The sequence below is a fragment of the Canis aureus genome, chromosome 17 (genome assembly GCF_053574225.1).
Source record: "Canis aureus isolate CA01 chromosome 17, VMU_Caureus_v.1.0, whole genome shotgun sequence".
Lineage (NCBI taxonomy): Eukaryota > Metazoa > Chordata > Mammalia > Carnivora > Canidae > Canis > Canis aureus.
Genome location: NC_135627.1, coordinates 47,017,078 through 47,029,273, shown reverse-complemented (window position 1 = coordinate 47,029,273; position 12,196 = coordinate 47,017,078). Strand labels below are relative to the sequence as shown.

The 12,196-nt window shown below is 35.7% G+C and overlaps 1 long non-coding RNA gene across 2 annotated transcripts in view; it reads right to left on the bottom strand.

Moving 5' to 3' along the window:
* Positions 1–11,954, bottom strand: part of LOC144287955 (uncharacterized) — a 245,867-nt gene extending 233,913 nt beyond the window's left edge. For both annotated transcript variants that reach the window (XR_013355833.1, XR_013355832.1), the window contains exon 1: positions 11,936–11,954. This is a non-coding gene — a long non-coding RNA (uncharacterized LOC144287955). The remainder of the gene's footprint in view (positions 1–11,935) is intronic.
* Between the last annotated feature and the right edge of the window lie 242 nt (positions 11,955–12,196).

Sequence of the window (12,196 nt, the reverse complement as noted above, 5' to 3'; positions counted from 1 at the left end):
TTACTATGGTTTGAGTGAGTGTGTTGTCCCAAAATTTGTATGTCAAAATCTTAAGGCCTAATGTGATGATATCAGGAGCTAAGGCCTTTGGGAAGTGATTAGGTCATGAATGTGAAGCCCTCCTGAATAGGATTACTGTCTTTATAAAGAGGCCCTAGAAGAGATGCCTAGATTCTTCTTCCCTATGAGGTTATAACAAAGGCCCAGAAGAGGGCCTTTACCTGAACATGTTGGCAACATGATCTTGAATCTCAGACTTCCAGCTTCCAGAACTGTGAGAAGTGAATTTCTAATGTTTATAAGATATCCAGTCAAGGTATTTTGTTATAACAGCCCAAACTGATTGAGACAGTATTGGAATGTGGGCTTAGCAGTCCTTGACTACAATGGCCATCCAGAAAATTTCCACTTGGCTTATTGAAATCAAAATTTTGGCTGCTAACAGAGACCACTGTGAAGTATACAAGAAATATATATGGACCACTAGGTTGACCAGATATTTCAAATAGTGCTGAGTCATTTAAAAGACATATTAAGTTTAGATTCAGATTTGTGGTTTCAGCAAAGCCAGACTTCCTTAAAATAATATATTCGTATCATTCAGTTATAGAGATAATATAACTAAAAATCACACACATAGTAGAACCTTTGGATTGCTGATTTCCAGTGCTTGAACTCAGGATTTTATGAGGTCTCAATATGAAAATTAAGGAGATTTTATAAGAAAGTGAAGCACAAAATTGCAATGGAGAAAGTAAGAAGATGTAGGAGACTCAAAGGATTCTATACTTTTTTGGGGCCTCCCATCCTCTCCTATCACTCAAAGTTGCTTCATTTTCTGAAAATTCCTGTAATAAATTTCCCTAAGGTGTCTTCCAAGGAAAATTAAGTTCTCATACACCCCTTCTCTAGTACTCATTTCTTTTAGCTCCTGAGATCGAATTACACAATCAAACCCAGAACAAGACTTATACATCAAATAGAATCTTAAGTATTTCTTTATTTAGTATCTGTCTTGACTTTGGAAATATATATAGGAATGAATATAACTAGAGCAGGAACAGGGAGAGAAAAACACAACTGTAGACTGGTCTAAACTTTCCACTATGTTTTCACTTAAGAGTCTTTGGATTCAATGAATGACCTTGAATAGCTATGAGTGGTTCTAATTTCTGCTGACTTTGATAACTGGTGCATATTATCAATGGTGTTCTAAATTAAATGGAATTGAGATGCTCAGAACTTTGTGTTATAATCTAAAGAAGGACTCTAAACACTTAGAAATGCTGAAGTGGATCATTTTTACATAACCTGTTTACTCATCCCTTATTCAGAACTTGAGAATGCCTTTCACCAAGACATTGGGACATACATCAGTGAGAAGAGCATGATTATGAAATATCCTAAATAATGGTCCTCTGGGGACCTGAGGTACAAGTTCAGGCCAGCTCCTGAACAGTTTTCTTGTTATAATGTGGATACTGAAATCTTGAAGCAATAGAGGCCAGTAGCAATACCTAATTCCCAGAAGAAGTAAAAATGCTACTAATGGATTTGGTATCATGGTTAAGGACAAAACCAGAATAGTTTAATCCTTAGGGAATGTTTGGCAGTCACTGATCAATGTGCAGTGCCTAGTACAGAGATAGATAGGCAGTCCATTAAGGTCTTACATGAACTGTATTCAAGTTCATATAGCTAGAGTTCCAAGATGACTACCATGCAAAACTGATTTATCTCGCCAAGATGCTAATTCCACTCTGCTTCTCCCCTCTGCCCCACCCCTTGCCCTCAGTTTGATGAAATCTTAGAACAGTTTCACTTTTCAGCATGTTTTCTTTCCCTTCTCCAAACAAGTCTTAGATTTTGCCCATAAGGTTTATTACTTTCAGTTATAGAATGTATACAATTTCTTTTCTAATATTTTATACCTCTGTCAAGAAAACTTAGTTCACGTTTATAGAACATATTCTCATATTGGTATAATCAATATAAGGTCTTCCTCCTACATAACTTCTTGTCTTGTTATAACTTTTAATTTTTGAGGCAAGTGTTAAAATTTACCTCAAGGGAGCAATTAGGATTGGAATAATAATTATTTAGATGTCTTTCAAAGTGATTTGTTTGATGAATTGATACCTTCTTCTAAACAAATAACTTGGTTCTTAAGTTAGAAAAATAAGTTCTGATAAAAATGTAAATTCCTATTACATTTTTATTTTATAAAAATATATGTTATCAATACCCCTAATGCCTCTTTTTTAAGAAGAATTAACACTGAAAGTGATGGCCTTCTGGTTTGCTGCTGGGACCTTAATAAAGCTTGCTTTAAAAATTTCACGGGCCTGCTCAATCCTGGAAACAGAAACAGGAACCAAAACTATTGCAGAGTTCCCACTGAAGGAGTAAGAATTTGACATAGAGCTGTGAGAAGTCACAGGGGAGAGAGAAGACCGGACAGAAAAAAAAGGAGTGAAGGTTTTGTGCCTATGTGTGAAATACTACCAATTCTATTGTGTGAACTTCTCACTCCTCAAAAACAAACAAACAAAAATAGAAATGATTTTGTGCTGTCTATGGAAAATACCAAGTGGACTGGTTCTCTGTGTGTTATTATGAAGTGCACACAGACCAGGACTCAGTTTGCATTTGGATTATAAATGCATCTCTCTATAAATATGATTGTGTACTCATAAAACACCATATTTATATTGATATCTGTTCAATGATTTAAGCTCTTTGGCTTCCAATAAGTTAATTTTCAAATTTTAGTGATATAAAACACAATGTCACTAAAATAATTATTTATTATAAATTGGAATTTATTTTAAGTACTTATATTTATTATAGAGATGATCCTAAATGGTTCCTACCATTTCAGAGTCTTATCGAGAATGCAGTGTTTAAAACAATGGAAAAAAAAAAGCAAACAAAAACAAGTAATTAAGCAAGAAGTATTCACACCGGATAAGGTTGGCTGACTCAGCTATTCAGGATCTGACCAAAATGATCACGTGGTTCATCATTCTTCAGAAAGAGTTTTTGTGTCTCAGTTAATTTCCATTCCACTGTAAGTATAGGACTGGGCTGCATAGGCCCAGTGCTTCCACAGACTAGTGTCAAGAGTTGGTTGGACAGTTATGTAGTGAGAGCCAGGGTTCCCCCCAAAAATATGGAGTCAGAACAGCTAAAACAAAACAGCACTATCATCCTGTTTTGCAGCTTAGACAGGACCACACTAGCATTCCGCTTCATAGCCTTTGTAGAAATGACTTCTGCAAATCCTAAAATAAGACAATTAACCACCATGCTTTTGTCCCTATCATGAGGCAAGGGCATGTTAAGACATAAGCCCTCAGCAAAAAGGACCATCAGCACACAGACATTAACCTAATAGACAGATATGTGTTCAAAGCCCTGATTGACATGACTCAGCACACTCTGATTGCTTTAACATAGTTTCTCAAAAGAGCTCATAAAAACCCCTAAAGTTAGAAACTCCACAGGTAACCATCTCAGGTCCTCTCCCTGTCCAGGAGCTTTGTACAATTGCTCAATAAACTAATAAACTTTGCTTTGCTGGCCACCATTCTTCATCTGGTCTACCTCTTTGAGGTGGCATGACCAAAAACCATGGGCACTGAAGGCAGAGAATTCCCACAACATTAACACAGAGCGTATGGTAAAATTTGTTGGGATAATTTGAATGGTATCATCTGAATTTTATCAAGAGGGCACAGAGACAGGTGTTTGCCTCTACATTAATATATATATCTATATATATCTATATATATCTATATATATCTATATATATATCTATATATATATCTATATATATATATATAAATGGGAAGGACAGGCTTGAGCAACTTGTAATAACAGATTGAAGAGAAAGATCTGGAACAGCAGCTTCCAGGTGTGATGTTTCTTCCTGTGAGTTGGCTCAAAAGGTAGCTGCATAGATCTGAATTGGGTCATAGGTTGCCCAGATTTCTAGTTAGACGTTTCTGGGTGTGTCTGTGAGGGTGTTTCTGGAAGACATTAGTACTTGAATTGGCAGACTGAGCAAAGAAGTCCACCCTATCGTAGGTAGGCATCACCCAATCTCCTGAAGGACTGATTAGAACAAAAGGTAGAGGAGGGTTGAATTCTCGCTTCCTGCCAGACTGGCTTATCTGAGACATTGTTCTTCATCTGACTTTGGACTGGGACTTATACCCCTGGTGCTACTGGTTCCCAGGCTTTTTGATTTGAACTGAAACCTATACACCACCAGCTTTTCTGTGTCTCTGGCTTATATACCGTAGATCCTGGGATTTGCCAGCCTCAATAAGAACATAAGCCAGTTCTTTATAATCAGCCAGTTTCTCTCTCTCTCTTTTCCATTCTCTCTCCCTCTCTAATAGATAGATGATAGATAGATAGATAGATAGATAGATAGATAGATAGATGATAGATAAATAGAAGCAATAGCATATATATATATATATATATACATATATACAATACATACATATATATGTATATGGAGAGAGAGAATGTGCTATTGTTTCTATTTTTCTGGAGAACTCTGACTAATGTGCTATTGTTTCTATTTTTCTGGAGAACTCTGACTAATCCAAAATCCATATTGTGTAACCACCCAGTGAATCTGAGTCTAGAGTTGGTTAGAACAGAAGTCAAGGGGGGCAGATAGTTCCCCTTTCCCCAAGGAATGATATAGATTGTGTTCCTCAGAATTGGAGGGAAAGGAAATCTCCAAAGTGCCCACAGAATGGTCACATTAAATGGGAAAGGGGTGAGCCAGTGACCACATAACAAACTAGAGGCTAGCACCAGTCAAATAAGATCTAATCACCCCTTGCCACAACCATAGAGAATATGAAAAGAAAACTTTTGTACTGCCAATCTGCAGAATATTACATTGGGCCCTTTCCAGTGATGGGAAATGCATTACATTAGATAAAAAAGTAAAATCTTGAAATTAGCTCAGACTAGGCTTTCTCAAACTGAATGTGGGTGTTTCATACCAAAAAGTGTACTGAAAAGCCATGGGACTACACAATATATCATCCAGAAACAAGTTTGAATGTAGCATTATAGAAAGTTACTATTTCACCTCAATATTTATAGAGCAATATCCACAATAGCCAAACTATGGAAAGAGCCTAGATAATCCATCGACAGATGAATGGATAAAGAAGATGTGTGATGTGAGTATAATGAAAATACTACTCAGCCATCAAGAAAATGAAATCTTCCCATTTGCAACGACGTGGATGGAACTAGGGGATATTACGCTAAGCAAAATAAGTCAATCAGAGAAAGATAGTTATCATATGATCTTACTCATGTGTGGAATTTAAGAAACAAAACAAAGGATCATAGGGGAAGAGAAGAAAAATAAAACAAGATGAAATAAGAGAGGGAGATAAACCATAAGAGACTCTTAATTAGAGGAAACAAACCGAGGGTTGCTGGAGGGGAGAGGTGTGGTGGATGGGGTAACTGGGTGACGGACTTTAAGGTGGCACGTGATGTAATGAGCACAGGGTGTTGTTATGTAAGACTGATCAATCACCTCTGAAACCAGTAATACTTATACGTTAACTAACTGAATTTAAATTAAAAACAAAAAGAAAGTTACTATTTGAATTCTTTTGAGTTTTCCCCATTCGTAGAAGTTCAACAAGTGATTTTTGTTCTCATTTCCTTTCAAAATACTTACTAGGGAAATATTTACAAATGCATAAATGATCTTTGGGGTCTGAGACACATGCTTCTGGAGACCAGATATGTAAGGAAAAAGTGAAATAGGGGTAGAATGGCATAAAGATGCGGTCAGTAAGAATCTCCAAAGTATAGTCACTTTTAGAGGTCGCTAATTTTGTCCTGTGGTAGGGTAAATAAATTGGAATTTTCTATTTGTGTTTCTGCAATAGTGTAAGGTTTTTGACTATAACGTATTTCCTCCAAACGTGTCAAAGGATTAACTGGCTAACGGTGACAGAAAAAGGATGCTCAATGTGGATTTAGAGGAAAGCTAAAAGTCACTACTGCTTTTCTCTAGCATGTTATGCCTTTCTGTGCAGGCATCTTTGAATGATCAACAATGAGATAATTCCATTTCTGAATACAATATAAAAATTAATATGCTCATAAATTTGAGGAATTTTGAGGATGTTTATATAAAAGATTTCATTGATGCATTTTATTTTTTTTATTATTTTTTTTAATTTTTATTTATTTATTTATGATAGTCACACACAGAGAGAGAGAGGCAGAGACACAGGCAGAGGGAGAAGCAGGCTCCATGCACCGGGAGCCCGACGTGGGATTCGATCCCAGGTCTCCAGGATCGCGCCCTGGGCCAAAGGCAGGCGCCAAACCGCTGCGCCACCCAGGGATCCCTCATTGATGCATTTTAGAAAGGAATTAAACATAGATATACAGATATAGGTATAGATATTCATATGTAAGTCTGCAGTCCTATGGTGTGTACATTTATGTATATAAATGTTTAATAACTGTACTCAAACTTCAAAGTAGTTTCTTACAGTATTAAAGATTGTTATTTCATAATTTTCTTTTCTATATTCCTCTGCCTTTTCTTTAGAAAATATAATAAAATTTTGCCAAGAATCATTGAAAATTATTTTAAAGAAATTGGGGGACAACAGAATATAATATAAATGCATTTAATTTAGAATAAGAAAAGTTTGACAGCATTATTAGTAAGGGCATAGTGTTAATTTTCCATTATTACAAAGTGGTAAATATTAATTATTTTGAGCTTTAACTTTAAATAGATTACATTCACTTCAAATATTGAATGAATTATCTAATTGCATTATTTCACATATTTTCCTCTAAAGTTTTTTCTTTCATTTCTTGAAGACTTCTGTGAAGAAATGACCTATGACTGAATATCTACATTTTAGAATCAGGAAGTAAATGTGTGAGTAAACACTGAAACTCTCAAAGAATATCTATTTCATTGGTTCCCCTAAACTGCTTAGTTATTTATATAATTAATAGTCATTGGTTCTATAACTTGATTGCATATTAAAATTATTTAGGTACTTTTTAAAGATACAGATGCCCAGAACCTATCTTCATGTAAATGCTCTGGGATGAGACCAAGGAAATGAGTGTGTTCAAAACTTCTTCAGGTGTTCCTAACCTGTGACCACGAAATTAGAGTAAATCTGTAGGCTTTGTAGTTACCATTGCTAATAGTTCTTATCTCTAGAGTTCACTCTTCTGCCTCAAAGAAACCCTTGTAGCCATTTATTAGGGAATAACTAATTTGTTTGTTTTTGTTATGGATTTTGTCCTTCAAGAGGGTTTCCAACATATTTGCAAAAGTTGATTAATGAATATTGAAATGGAGAAAAATTGCTACATGAAACATTCTGATTTAGTTAATATGGGCTATGAAGAAGAGCTTTTGGAAGAGAATGTTGGATGATCCCATAAAAGTGACCAGGCAGCCCAGGTGGCTCAAAGATTTAGCACCTCCTTCAGCCCAGGGCCTGATCCTGGAGAGCTAGGATCAAGTCCCACGTCGGGCTCTCTGCATGGAGCCTGCTTCTCCCTCTGCCTGTGTCTCTGCCTCTCTCTCTATCTTTCTGTGTCTCTCATGAATAAGTAAATAAATCTTAAAAAAAAGAAAGTGACCCAAGAAAAATGTATTCAAGATTAATTACCCAAGATAAGTCAATGAAACTGGCACTAGTGAAGGAAGATATGAATGAGAAGAAAAAAATAGGGTTCAGAAAGAGGAACTCCTTCCAAATACATTTGGGTCCATAACATATTTCAAATTCTACTTTGTAAAATGTCTTTTAGCTTTGTCTTAAGAGTATGTGAGCCCTTATCTTCCCTTTGTGTAAAGGATAGGTCATTCTCTTCTTGTCCGTTCTCCGTATGGGAATTTCATTCCAAAATTCAATCAGAATGATTGTACATACAAATAGCATCCTCATAGTTTTTTTGTGCTATGTGCTTTACTCACATAATTTTAGCTAACTCTAATCCATTTTTGAAGCCAAAAATGGACATGATATTTGATTCTTGGTAATTTAGAGGAAATCATCTGGAAATTACCAAAAAAAGAAAAAAAAGGCATACTTGCAGTGTAATGATATTAAGAGTCATAAGAATGACAGAGCAAGGAAGATTAGAACATCATGTACAAAATGTGCAAGGCTCTAATTCCTTGTAAGTAAAAAATGCCAAGGACATGGGCAAATTGAGTGCAGTATGGTTAAGCTATGACCTGAACTGTGCCTGATAGCCTTGCTTAAAATTTAAATTGAACATACAGTGGGAACAACAGGAAATTGCCTGGGTTGGGTGATGGCTGAGGCCATCAGAGGAGACTAAATGAGTGGAAGCTCAACAAATTACTTCACTGAATAAAAGATGCCATGGCTGGTAAATGCCTTCCCCAACAGGGCAAAGAAATAGTTTCAACCATCACATAAAGGATAAGATAAGTTTATAGAATGTAGAGGTTCTCAAATTAATAGTCACATGGTTTTAAAATATTTCTAAGTATTTTCAATGTCTAGAGTTCAAAGCTTATCATATCTTCTTAAAAAGGAAGTTTGGGGGATCCCTGGGTGGCGCAGCGGTTTGGCGCCTGCCTTTGGCCCAGGGCGTGATCCTGGAGACCCGGGATCGAATCCCACATCAGGCTCCCAGTGCATGGAGCCTGCTTCTCCCTCTGCCTGTGTCTCTGCCTCTCTCTCTCTCTCTCTGTGACTATCATAAATAAATAAAAAAAAAAAAAATTAAAAAAAAGGAAGTTTGGCAAATTTGTCCTCATTAAGGAAAAAAACTATATCTGATAGAAATCCCATGAACACAGTCCACAGCAAAATAATATACTGGAGGGGCAGGGGGCAGTGGGGAGCAGAAACAAACTTAAGATATACTGACAGTTAAAGAGTTGTTTTCATAAATAAAAGGCCCACAAAAATCACTAAGTAATAGACACAAATAAGAGATTTATGGAAGAGAATGTGCAAATGGCATGGAAACAGCAAAAATTCAATAAATCACTGATAAAATAAAGAAACTTCAAATAAAATGGCATTTTAATATATTTTTAAAGAAAACTGAAAGTATTCCAAATTCCTAGTGTCATATGGGAGAGAACAAAATGCTTAGGTGTAATAAAACCATTTAGATGTAGTTTTAAATGCCAGTTTGTATCTTTCAATTTAATTTATGGTATTTTCATATGACTAAAAATTTTTACTTTGATTTTTACTTTAATTATGTCTGTCTTAGAATAATTCATTTATAAAACTTGCTCATCTCACTAGCATTTTTTCATCTATGTTTTCTTATAGTACTTTTGCGCATATATGTTTCACATCGGGATTAAGATATCTTAATTCTCCTGCCTTTCTCAAATAAATAAACTCTTTAACGTCTGAATTCAGGAATGAATAATCATCTCATGTAGAAAATAACTTTGTCAAAATACCCGGAAAAAACAAATGAACTCCTACCAAGAATAAAGGAATCAGCTGACGGGTGTCAATGGATCTTGACAACAGCATTTAGCTCAGATAAACAGTTCACCCCTGAACCTCTACTCTCATATATATATATATATATATATACACCATGTGCAAGTGGGTCTTGACATTCCACAGTTGATGATGTGAGTGACAGATGTGAGAACATAATCAGTTCTCATTCAAAATCATGAGCATAAGCTTGAAATACACACTTTAGTAGGCTCAGTTAATTTGCTAATGACTAGCTCCACTTGATTGTTTGAACGTAATGAAGATTTGTGGTATGTAGACCAGAAAGGAAATCTAAGGTAAAGGATTTTCAATCACACACCTTGAAAAGCTGTTAAATTCCTGAAAAAAAAATTAATTCTGACATGTCCAACTTTAAGAAATGTGAAAGTTACCCAATTCTCATAGTTTCACTAGAGTCAGTTTTGGTCAATATTAAGAAGTGGGTAGATGTTTTTCTTGGGATATCTTCTCTCCACTCTGTTGTTCTTTTCTTATTTCTCACAAGCACTGTACACTTTTATTCCATAGGATAATAATTTGATAAATTCATCCATATACTCCAAGATATGAAGGTCACCCTGTGGTATTTGCTTTTCAGAAGGGATCATATTAGAAAAAAAGAGATAGATTAATTTTAATATATATGAATGATTTTCCAACTGTGGGATTTAGATACCTTAGGCTAGATATAAAAAAATACTCTAAAAAAATACATGATCTCTCTTGATGCTGGTGCATCTCCCATCCTTGTAATCCTCCTGTTTTCCAACTCAGTGAACTGCCATCATCACCCTTCTTGTTGTGTAGCAGAGTATCTCAAAGTCGCCCTTGACATCTTTTATGTTGAATGTAACTCCAGACTGTACTGATTTTTATCTCTCAAATATGTCTCACATAATTTCACCTTTACCCATCTCCACGCTTTTCACCTTTGTCCAGGCTACACATTTCCCCTTAGACTCACTAAATGAACAAGTTCAGATTATTTGCAATAGCAAGTGAGCATCTTCAGCATAATTGAAGATAACGTTTGAAAGGAAAAAAAAATGTATTTTGAAGTAAGAAGCGCTTCAAGACTCCGGTAGTGTAAAGATTTGCCCAGTCTCCTTGGATGTGTTAAACCTTCAGCACGAGGCTTCTTTTTAAGGTGTCAAAGGGGAGAAATATTTCAGGCAATAATTTGATAAATCTAATAAAACCACGTTTTTTTTTTTTTTTATTTTGTGTCCACCTAATTAAAGCATCAACTAATCTAAGCAGAGAAGGGTTTTTTAAATCTAATTAAGTTTGCCTAAAGCCTTCTAAGAGAATTTATGATCCACAAAATATTAGTCTAGTAGCCTGCAATTTGGTGGCATTTCTAATTGTTTTCCAAAGATCTTCTCATCCAAGTGATTAAGAAATATTTTATTTGATGCACTGCCCCCATCCCCCTGGCCAGGTGTAATCTCTGAAAATTTCATGGATTAATCATGTCTTCAGTTAGATCAAAACTTCTAAGGATTAGAATTTGAATTGCTTTAGAGTAATACTATGGAGCACAATATTATATAAAAATAAACTTTTGAAAGTGTGTGTGTGTGTGTGTGTGTGTGTTACTTGCTCTTTCAATTCCCATAGTAACTCTTTACAACAAGGAGGTAGGTTGGTAGGAATTATTATAGCTCCCAGTTTATATATGAAGGAATTTGAGTCTTTGAGAAGTGTTTTTCTGTTTGTTTTTGGAGAGAGAGAGCATACAAGCAGGAGGGGGTATGTAGGGGTACAGTGAAAGGAAGATAGAGAATCCCAAGCAAGCTCCACATGGAGCCAGATGCAGGGCTCCATCCTATGACCCAAAGATCATGACTTGAACGAAAATCAAGAGTCAGACATCCAATCAACTGAGCCACTCAGGCGCTCTGAGCAGTGTTTTGATTTGCCTTAGATCTTAGAACATGTGAGAGACATGACACCCAGAGGAAAATAAAGGGCCTAGTGAGCACAGACTTGCTAACAAAACACAATATAGGTGATTCTTGGAGCTTAATGATTATGCAAGGCTTCAAATAAAGTTTCTTAAATCTAAGCCAAAATAAACCTAAGTACTAACAGAACAAATCAGAGAAACTTTGCTCTTGAGAATGTATTTCAAAATGTTTTTTCAACATACAATAGTCTCTTCTTATCTGCAGGGATAAGTTCTAAGACCCCCCTGTGGATGCCTGATTCATATATATTATATTTTTCCTATACAGACATACCTAGGATAAAGTTTAATTTACAAATTAAGCATAGTAAGGTATTAACAACTGGTAATAAAATAGAAAAAAATTAATATATTATAATAAATGTTATGTGAATGTGTCTTTCTCGGTCTCAAAAACACCTTATTAAACTGTACTCACCCTTCTTCTTGTGATGATGTGGGATGATAAAATGCCCGGGTGATGATTTGAAGTGAGGTGAATGACACAGGCATTGTGACATAGCGTTAGGCTACTATTGACTTTCTGACAATTCATCCTCAGGAGGATCATCAGCTTCCAGATCACACAATTAACTGTGGGTAACTGAAACCAGAGAAAGCAAAAGTGCAAATAAGGGGGACTAACATATAGTTAAGTCTCCTGTGTGTGTGATGTTAGAAGTCATAAACCTAGCTGAGC